This window comes from Delphinapterus leucas, chromosome 8 (assembly GCF_059928025.1).
Source record: "Delphinapterus leucas isolate spDelLeu-1000000601 "Yukka" chromosome 8, BTC_Dleu_Yukka2, whole genome shotgun sequence".
Lineage (NCBI taxonomy): Eukaryota > Metazoa > Chordata > Mammalia > Artiodactyla > Monodontidae > Delphinapterus > Delphinapterus leucas.
In genome coordinates this window covers 57,385,903-57,395,000 of record NC_143136.1, presented here as the reverse complement: position 1 = coordinate 57,395,000, position 9,098 = coordinate 57,385,903, and positions in this window count along the sequence as shown.

Genomic DNA, 9,098 nt, shown 5'->3' with positions numbered 1-9,098 from the left:
AGAAAGGCAAATATTCATCTATGATAAAGATGTAATTAAGGATATCAGTCAGTGTATTTTCCCCAATATCCTCTTCATGAGACGTCTTTTAGGTCTCAGCACAAAGAATAGCTGTGTGGGGAAATTGGTTTTGCTTTTTCTTATAGATATCATGAATTACATAGCTTATCAAATGTTTCCTCTTCTCACTAGCAGCAGGAAAGCTCAAAGTCAAATTGGAAATACTAAATATTGTCTCTAGGAAGTATTTAGGTATTTGTAATAAGCACTTTGGAATTAGCTTCATTCCTGGCTCCATTTTATTTCCAACAATTTCTCTTTCTCACAGAGAGTAACTTTTAAAATTTACTTCTAATGTATGTTATCTGGATATATTTAGGTACCAAAGAAGCTACCTTAAATCCTTTATGGAACAAGACGGCAGAACAGGGAGAGAGAGAGGCTAATAAAAAATAGTATGGATAGAGGAAGTGACATCTCCTTCCTGGAAGGTTCTATAAACAAGACAATCTTCATGACCCCAGTGGCTTTAGCCAGACAAACTAGAGCCAGGCTAATAGGCCAATGCTGTTCATGTCACGTACCAGCAACTCTTACTCTGTTCCTAGTGGTTCAGCAGTTTCTAGTTACTGATTTCCCAAATGACAAGATCAGTTGTGGGGCCTGTTCTCATTCACAAAACTGTCCATGGAAACAGGCAAAGCCACATGACCAGAAATAACAAAGAGCTAACATTGGTGGACAAAAAGGTAGGGAGTTGATGCTAAGGGATGAAAATTGGAACAGACCGAAAACTGTTTTCAAAAACTATCATCATCAAATGAACAGTACTTGTAGATGCTTCATTGCTGATAACAATCACAAGAACACTGGGATTATATAATTGGGAAAATATCAGGGTGATTATAACTTTGAGGGAAGCTATCTTATTATTTGTGCTCTTTGATATATGACATAATATAATTATAGGCAGGGGCTACACTTCACCAAAATCATCAACTGGTTTAGTCAAGTTAGTCACTCATCAATCAGTACACATTTATTGAGCATTTGTATATGCCAGACTGTGTTAGGAAATAAGGACATAGGATGGATAAATGAATGAGATATTATCCCTACCTTCAGGGCCCTTACATTCTAGCAGGAAACAGACACATTAATAATGACAATATACTGTCTCTACAGAGTATAAATCAAGTGCGAGAAAAGCATGATAGAGGAGTGGGTTCATTCTATCCTAGGCTTCGGGGAAGGGAGAATCAGAGAAAGCTTCACAGAGGAGTTGAAATTAACTTGGACCTTAGAAATAAGGAGTCCTCAAGCATCAAACCAAGAAGGAGAAGATCAGGGAGAGGGATGAGCTGGAGCAGAGGCCTAGAGGCATCCAGGACCCAGAGGGTTCAAGGATAGCCTGGCGTTTGGGGTGACTGAAGCTTAAGTAGGGATTGGGAAGCACTTTACATGCCTGTGCCATGTGTGTGATTTGGCCTTTATCCTGTGCATGGTGAGGAGGCACTGGAGAATCTTAAGCAGAGAAATGACATAATTAGAATTAAAATTTTTAAAGATAACTGGTAGTGATACAGGGAATGAATAGTTGGAAATAAAATGTTATGGGATCAGATGTCACTTATGACCATCTCAGTTCCAGGAATACGAAATTTGGAGTTATCAGAATGTGGGTATACGCTATAGCTAAAACCATGGGGATGATTGAGTTCACCAGTAAAAAAAGTATAAAGAAGCAAGAAAAGGGCCAACAGCAGTGTCGACCACTAATGGTGGGCGGGGCAGAGGAAGGCCGGCCATTGAAGGGGACTGAGAAAGGAGGCCAGAACTAGCAGTGATCTTGAATAAGGAAAGTGAATTTGCCGAAGGACCAGTTGGGGGTGGAGTGCCTAGTGTCAACAGTGCCTAGTGGAGTGGGGCAGTAGAGAAAGGCCATTGAGCTGGACATTAGCTGAACATCTGTGACTTTTGAAAGGGTAGTTGCAGTAAATGCTGGAGATAGAAGCCAGACTCTGGAGTTAAAGTGGAGGCATCAGGAATAGACTTTTATTTTTCAGCTACTTGGCTGGGAAGAGGAAGGAATGAGGTAAGTGTAAGAGAGGTGGGATGCAGGAAAGATTCTTTGGGGATGTCAAAAGCCTGAGTCTCTGGGCTAATAGGAAACTGCTAGTGAAGAAGAGATGCTGGAGGGGAAGAGAGAGTGAGGAGAGAATTGGAAAGAGAAAAACAGGTGATAGGAAGTCTTCAGATGGAGGCTGGGAGATGTAATCAGATGAAAGGATCAGCTCTGGAAATCCATCAGGTCACCGGGAGGAAAAAAGACCAGTCTAGCAAGTTACTTGACACAGCATGCCTGCATTTTAAAATGTTTCAGCCTGTTCTGTTGGACTTTTGAAGACAAAGCCATGGTGACCTATTTAGAAGCCAGCCAATAGAAACAGCGGCTTAAGATACTGTGATATTTTTGTATTTTTTTTGTGGGTTTTTTTTTGCGGTACGTGGGCCTCTCACAGTTGCGGCCTCTCCCGTTGCGGAGCACAGGCTCCGGATGCACAGGCTCAGCGGCGACGGCTCACAGGCCCAGCTGCTCCGCGGCATGTGGGATCTTCCCGGACCGGGGCACGAACCCGTGTTCCCTGCATCGGCAGGCGGACTCTCAACCACTGCGCCACCAGGGAAGCTCAGCACATTGTTTTTTAATACTAATGAATACCTAAATAAAATATCCCATGAATGAATACTTGCTATTTGTGGGGTGGAAAAATAAAGGCTTGCCAACAATGAAACAGAAAGGACATTGGGGCTCCCAGACACACACTCCCAGATCTCATGCCTTTGGATCCTAACCAACACAGGTATTATGTCCTCTGTGTTTATGGACAAGGGACTCAAGCTGGAACTAGAAACAATGCCAAGTTGTTCCCATCTCCATCCAATATGGCACCTCCTCTTGGAACAAAATGACCACCTGAACCATAAAAAGTGCAGACAAGCACTTTTATACAACTTGATATTGTGAATACTTCTGTCCATAATTATTCACAATGCAGGGCACCTAGGACAACGGCTATCCTCAGTTGTAATTCACAGTTCCAAAATAGGCATCTGGTATGATACTAAATGAAGTAAGTCAGAGAAAGACAAATATCATATGATATCGCTTATATGCAGAATCTAAAAAAATGATACAAATGAACTTATTTACAAAACAGACTCGCAAACTTAGAGAATGAATTTATGGTTACCGGGGGGAAGGATGGGGGGAGAGATAGATTGGGAGTTTGTGATTGACATGTATGCACTGCTATATTTAAAATAGATAACCAACAAGGACCTACTGTATAGCACAGGGAACCCTGCTCAATATTCTGTAATAACCTAAATGGGAAAAGAATTTGAAAAAGAATTAAAAAATAAAAAACAAAAACAAAAGAGGCAGCTGGTCTTTTTCCATAAACTGTTTGCTACTTTTTAATCTTATCACTGACACCTACTATGAAATAGCATAAATCCCACATAGTTCTTCTTCTGGTTTGCAAATGTTCTTTTGGCTTCTTAAGATTATTTGGCTTCTCTATGGTTAACAGTTTGAGTTAAATTAAAATCTAATGGAATCAGGAATCAATTCCCAATTTATCTTATGATGGAATAAATACTTTAATAGGCTCAGTTTTTACCAAGAATGTGAAAACAACTTTTAAAATTAAGTATAAGAATTTAGGAAATAAAAGGACTCTTTCCTGGCTATAAGGCACAAAGCTATGTTTAAAAATATATTAAGCTGGGGCTTCCCTGGTGGTGCAGTGGTTGAGAGCCCGCCTGCCGATGCAGGGGACATGCGTTCGTGTCCCAGTCCGGGAAGATCCCACATGCCGCGGAGCGGCTAGGCCCCTGAGACATGGCCAAAATATATTAAGCTGGCTCTTGGAAAGCCAGGGTTGACTACATATAGTCTACCCATAAGCAAAGAGGTACATTTATTTGACTACACTGTTTCCTTATGCAACTATAAGAACAAAATCGCTATGTCTTGTGTATTTTTAGGTAAACCAACATGTATGATACACAACAGTGCTATGTGACTGGGGAAAGTGTGTTAAGAGATTGCAGAGACCTGGCTGCCTGACTCCAAATACAGCATTTGAACTGCGATTTGAAGGGTTGGTAGGATTTCAATAAGACAAGAATTGAAGGAAGAAATGCCAGGTAGAATGGCAGAGGCAACACCAACAACAGAAAATTGAAATGTGCATGTTTTTTAGTAATCCCACCAAAAAGTGATCTTCTCTCATCTGCTAAACTCTAAAATAATGGAAATGAAACAGTCCATACTCTCAAAGTTCTCATGGGACATGGAAAGAGCAGCATCAGCAACCCCACAATAGTGTGTCCGTGTTTTCTGCCTTTAGGACATTTTGAGCAACCAGAGGAGAGAAGCTGGAGTTTTAGCTCAGTTAGAGGTTTGCATGTTGAGAGAGTAGGAAAAGGGCCATCCCAGCAGAAGGAGCAGCACATGCAAAGACACACAGACCATTCTTCCTGTTGTTTCTTTTTCTAATTATGTGAGTATGAGAAGAAGGATAATAACATCTAACTCTTCACACTCAACTATTTGTCAGGTACAGGTATTGAAACCTCATTGAATCTTTAGATATCCTTCGGATGAAGGTACTATCTCCATTTAACGATGAGGAAATTGAGATACAGGGGGTTAAGTAACTTGCCCAAGGTCACAGAGCCAGAAGGGAGGATTTCAATGCAGGGTGTCTGGCTCCAGAGCCCACATCCTCGACTGCAGTGTCACCACAGATAGCCCATGTGGTGAGGTCAAGGAAATGTGGGAGATTTACTCTTACCAATTCTATAGTCGGAACAGCTATATTTTTCAAGCCCTAAAAGTTATCCGGCAGGCAGCCAGTTTCAAACATGCATTGAGCCCTCAGAACATTCTACTTGAGACACTTCCACCTGTGTCCCTGGGGCTCTTATAGTTTAGGCTGGAAATTGTGATGGACTGCTATCATGTTTTCTGCTCCAAACCTCCCTTGTCTTGAGAACTTGTCTCCCCACCCCCTTTCTTTTCAACCATGTGATCCCACTGGGGGCTGCCATGATCTTACATGAGATGTTTAGCCACCACTGATGGATCTAGAGGTGTGCCTATCTGGTCCTGACTGAACTAAAACTGAGAAGTGGGAGTTGGCCAATCTAGTGCCCGGAGCCGTGAGATACAAGACTTGGCATCATCGGCCATGTGTTCTCAGCCACGTGATCTACAGCGGTTGAGGGCAAAACCAACAGGCAGAAAGAAACACAGCTGAGAGTTGGAGAGAGCAGGAATTCTGAGGGCATTTGAATGTCCAGATCCTATTTTCCCTAAGGTCTAGCCACGTATCCCCCTGACCTGAATTTAGGTCATATAAGATAAAACTGTAGCCTTCCAAAACACTCACCTCTTTCTTAAACCAGCTGGAATTCTGCCACTTGCAATCAAAAAGGTCCTGAATAACACAAGCATAAAGAATTAATTTCCATAAAAATGCTCAGAAACTCTTTATAAACAACCTGCAAGCAAGGGCTGCTGTATCACTATGTAAAATATCATCGACATATACATAGTGGAAAAAGTTTGACCAAGGGACACTTTCTTAAAGGTAGAGATTGGCAACAGATAACTTAGTTCATGTTGTCAAGTGATTCATCTTCACCCATACTTATCGAGACCATCCCTCTTCTCCGACGCCAGAAATTTTAGGGCTAGGGGATCCTATGTGCTTTAAAACATGGCACCTCCCAACAGTTTCCTGAGTACACAAAGAATCTGAAAGAGATGCATTTCTAAGTCAAATGGTACACAAGTTATGACTCCACAGTAAAGCAACTGATTTTTAAATAAATATACCAGAGTCTAGAGCCCAAATGTGTGCTTTTTCATTTAAAGCCATCAACCTAGGACCACACACTTGGTCTCTGAGGCTGCCATGTCTCAAAGCAGCATTGGAACTCCATTTGGGGGATGGCCTTCACAGCTTACCACCTATGCTCTAAATATTCTTTTTTTTTTTTTTTTACTTATTTATTTATTTTTGGCTGTACTGGGTCTTTGTTGCTGCACGCAGGCTTTCTCTAGTTGCGGCGAGCAGGGGCCACCCTTTGTTGTGGTGTGCAGGCTTCTCATTGCAGTGGCTTCTCTTGTTGCAGAGCACGGGCTCTAGGGCGCGCAGGCTTCAGTAGTTGTGGCGCACGACTTAGTTGCTCCACGGCATGTGGGATCTTCCCGGACCAGGGCTCGAACCCGTGTCTCCTACATTGGCAGGCGGATTCTTAACCACTGTGCCACCAGGGAAGTCCCTCTAAATATTCTTAATGGTACCAAATATTTATCATTGGAGGCAGGTCTAGTCCTTTGGAATGAGCCAAAATATTTGGAGCCAAGGTTATTGATTAAGGTGAGTAATCCAGCTTAGAAAACTACTTGGCATCAGAAATAACACTTGAATATAAATATGGAGATAGATTTTTTCATTCATTATTGACAAACTGCTTCTGACAAGTGATTTTGCTCAGTTATATACTGTTATAATTTTATAATATAGTTTAACTGCAAAATAAAATTTTAAAATCTTACTTTTATGGTTTATCTAATCAGATTCATAAATGAGAAGGAAAAATCTCCTCCCCCTAAGCCCAAGATCTGACAAGAGATGTGCCACCAAAAGTGTTTGGATGTATTATGCAAACTTGTTTTAAAAAGAAGATTACTTTGGATTTTACAGAATCCTCCATTCCAACCTCAACAATACTGAATTATCTGGACTATCATCAAGCCCAAGGGGGACATTTATTACCTTGGGGGATGAGAAGGGACAATTCTTCACTCTAAATTCTTCCCTCTAAATGTGATAATTTTCTCTTTGAAAAATATAGCAATTAAGATATATTTTTTAAATTTTTTCCTTTTAAAAAGTTTCCTTCCTCTATAAGTTATTCTTTTGCCTACCCTATGAGGCCACTGAGTCTACTGAGAGCTCCCCTAATGGTCCCGGAGACAAAGATCCTGGAGGATTGTCTTCATACTTCCAAAATCTTCCTTTTTTTATATATTCTCTGTGTTATAGATCACAAGGGTTACAAAGCAATTTCCCAGAAAATAAATACATCTGATTTGGAAATTCTTACATCAGCAAGATTCTATATTATTTGTACCAGTTATTTCTTAAACAAATAAATAAAACCCTAGAAAATCTTTTTAAAACATCATTTCAAACAATACAGATAGAAATGTGACATGCATGGCATGGCTGTCCATTTTACTTGCACTGTTTTACTGTTTCATATTCTGAGCAAACAGAGAGGCTATTTTCCCCCAAGGGTTCAGGAGGGCATACGATTTCATTTCTTCAGGAAATTGTTTCTCAAGATTTCAATCTTCTTCGCTGGAGATGACAAAACATAATATCAGAAACACTTAGGCTTTTTATCTACTATATTTTCAAAGAATAAATAAAAGCTCAGTATACGCTTAATTCAGGTAGATTCAAACATAGGAATAAATCACATACATATTGCAAAATAGCTTTATAATGTAAGAACATTTTAATTTTAAAATGTTTAAGAGAAGATCAATAGAAAAATTAAGCCCTTTAAAAATATTTTGCATTGTCACTCTTATTTTACTCAGGTAGCATTCTATTTTCTAAATCTTGGGGTTAATGAGACAAGAAATAAAAAATTAAATTGGATTTTTAGAAAAAGAGATTCAAATGGGCAGCATTCAGCTAAAGCTTCTTTTTCCTTTTTCTTTTTCTAATAGTGGTGAGCACTATTTTGGTTTTCAACCTCATTACACTTCTATTCATAGAGCATGGTATAAAAACTTTAAGCCTCAAATGTTTTAAATAAAACAAATCATGCATCAATGAAAAGAAGACCATAATGGCTTCTTTTTTGTAGCTTGCCTAGTGCAGTTCGCAACTGGTCTCACAGCATTAGCTAAAGAATTCCCATTAGTATTAATATGCTCTTAAGTTCTAACTGTCCTATCATTTAAGCAATAATTTGAGGATCAATTCAATTTCATGGGAATTTCACCATGCCAGGCCAGCCCTGTGGCTTTGTGCGCAGAGGAATTTAGTTGTTGAGACACTGAAGTTTTCACAGTCTTTTGTGGAATAATTGAACACATACACACCCACCACACACATGTCATTAAACTAACATCTTGGATGAAACCAGTTATCAAATAAAGGTAGCTTCTGTGGTATGGATGCCCATCAGCTCCACACCTTTCTTCTGGATCCTAGCTTGTCTTCAGACACCATAGAGAACAGGTCATCCAGGAAAATATCAGGGTTGGTCCCTGAAGAGATTTAAGAGACACTTAAGGAATACTTGAGTCCCTATTCTGTCCGGTTGCTGTCTTGGCTTAAGGCATTGCCTCTAGAAGGTCTCTGGTAAGACAACAATTTCTGATCTGGGAGAGTTAACAGGAACTCATTAGCAGGGTTCCCTACATGTAGTAAGAATATATGCTTGCTCATTGAATTGAAATAGCACCCATGAGATCACGTCCATGTAATCTGCCCAATCAGTAACGAGCAAGAGCATTGCAGGACAGAGCGAGTCCTGAGTGCTGTGTGGGGGGCAGAGAAGAGAGCAGAAAATAAAACACCCACCTGAAAATACAGAATTCTTATGTAACTGAAAAAGGTTTAGAAAGAGGCTTCATTGTATACTGAACAAACTATATTCTTGACACAAAAATTATTTTTACTGGTTGTGGGAAAGCTCAGAGAAGTCACCACTATAAGCCTAGGCAGCATTTTATATCTCATTCATTGGAAGTAGAAGAGGTTGAGGAATAAGAACATTGCACCAAAACTGATAGGTTGTGAGACTTCTGAACTTTGACACTAAGAAACCCACAAAAACTTCAGCAAGTCTCCTGGCTGATCTTGGAACTTCCTCCTGTTACGTTCTTTATAGATAATCCTGCTCCAACATTAGTTTAGTTTCCTAGGACAAACCCTGAACATGATCAGTTATAAGAGTCATGCAACATGCATTAAGAAAATGAAATACAAGCTCTT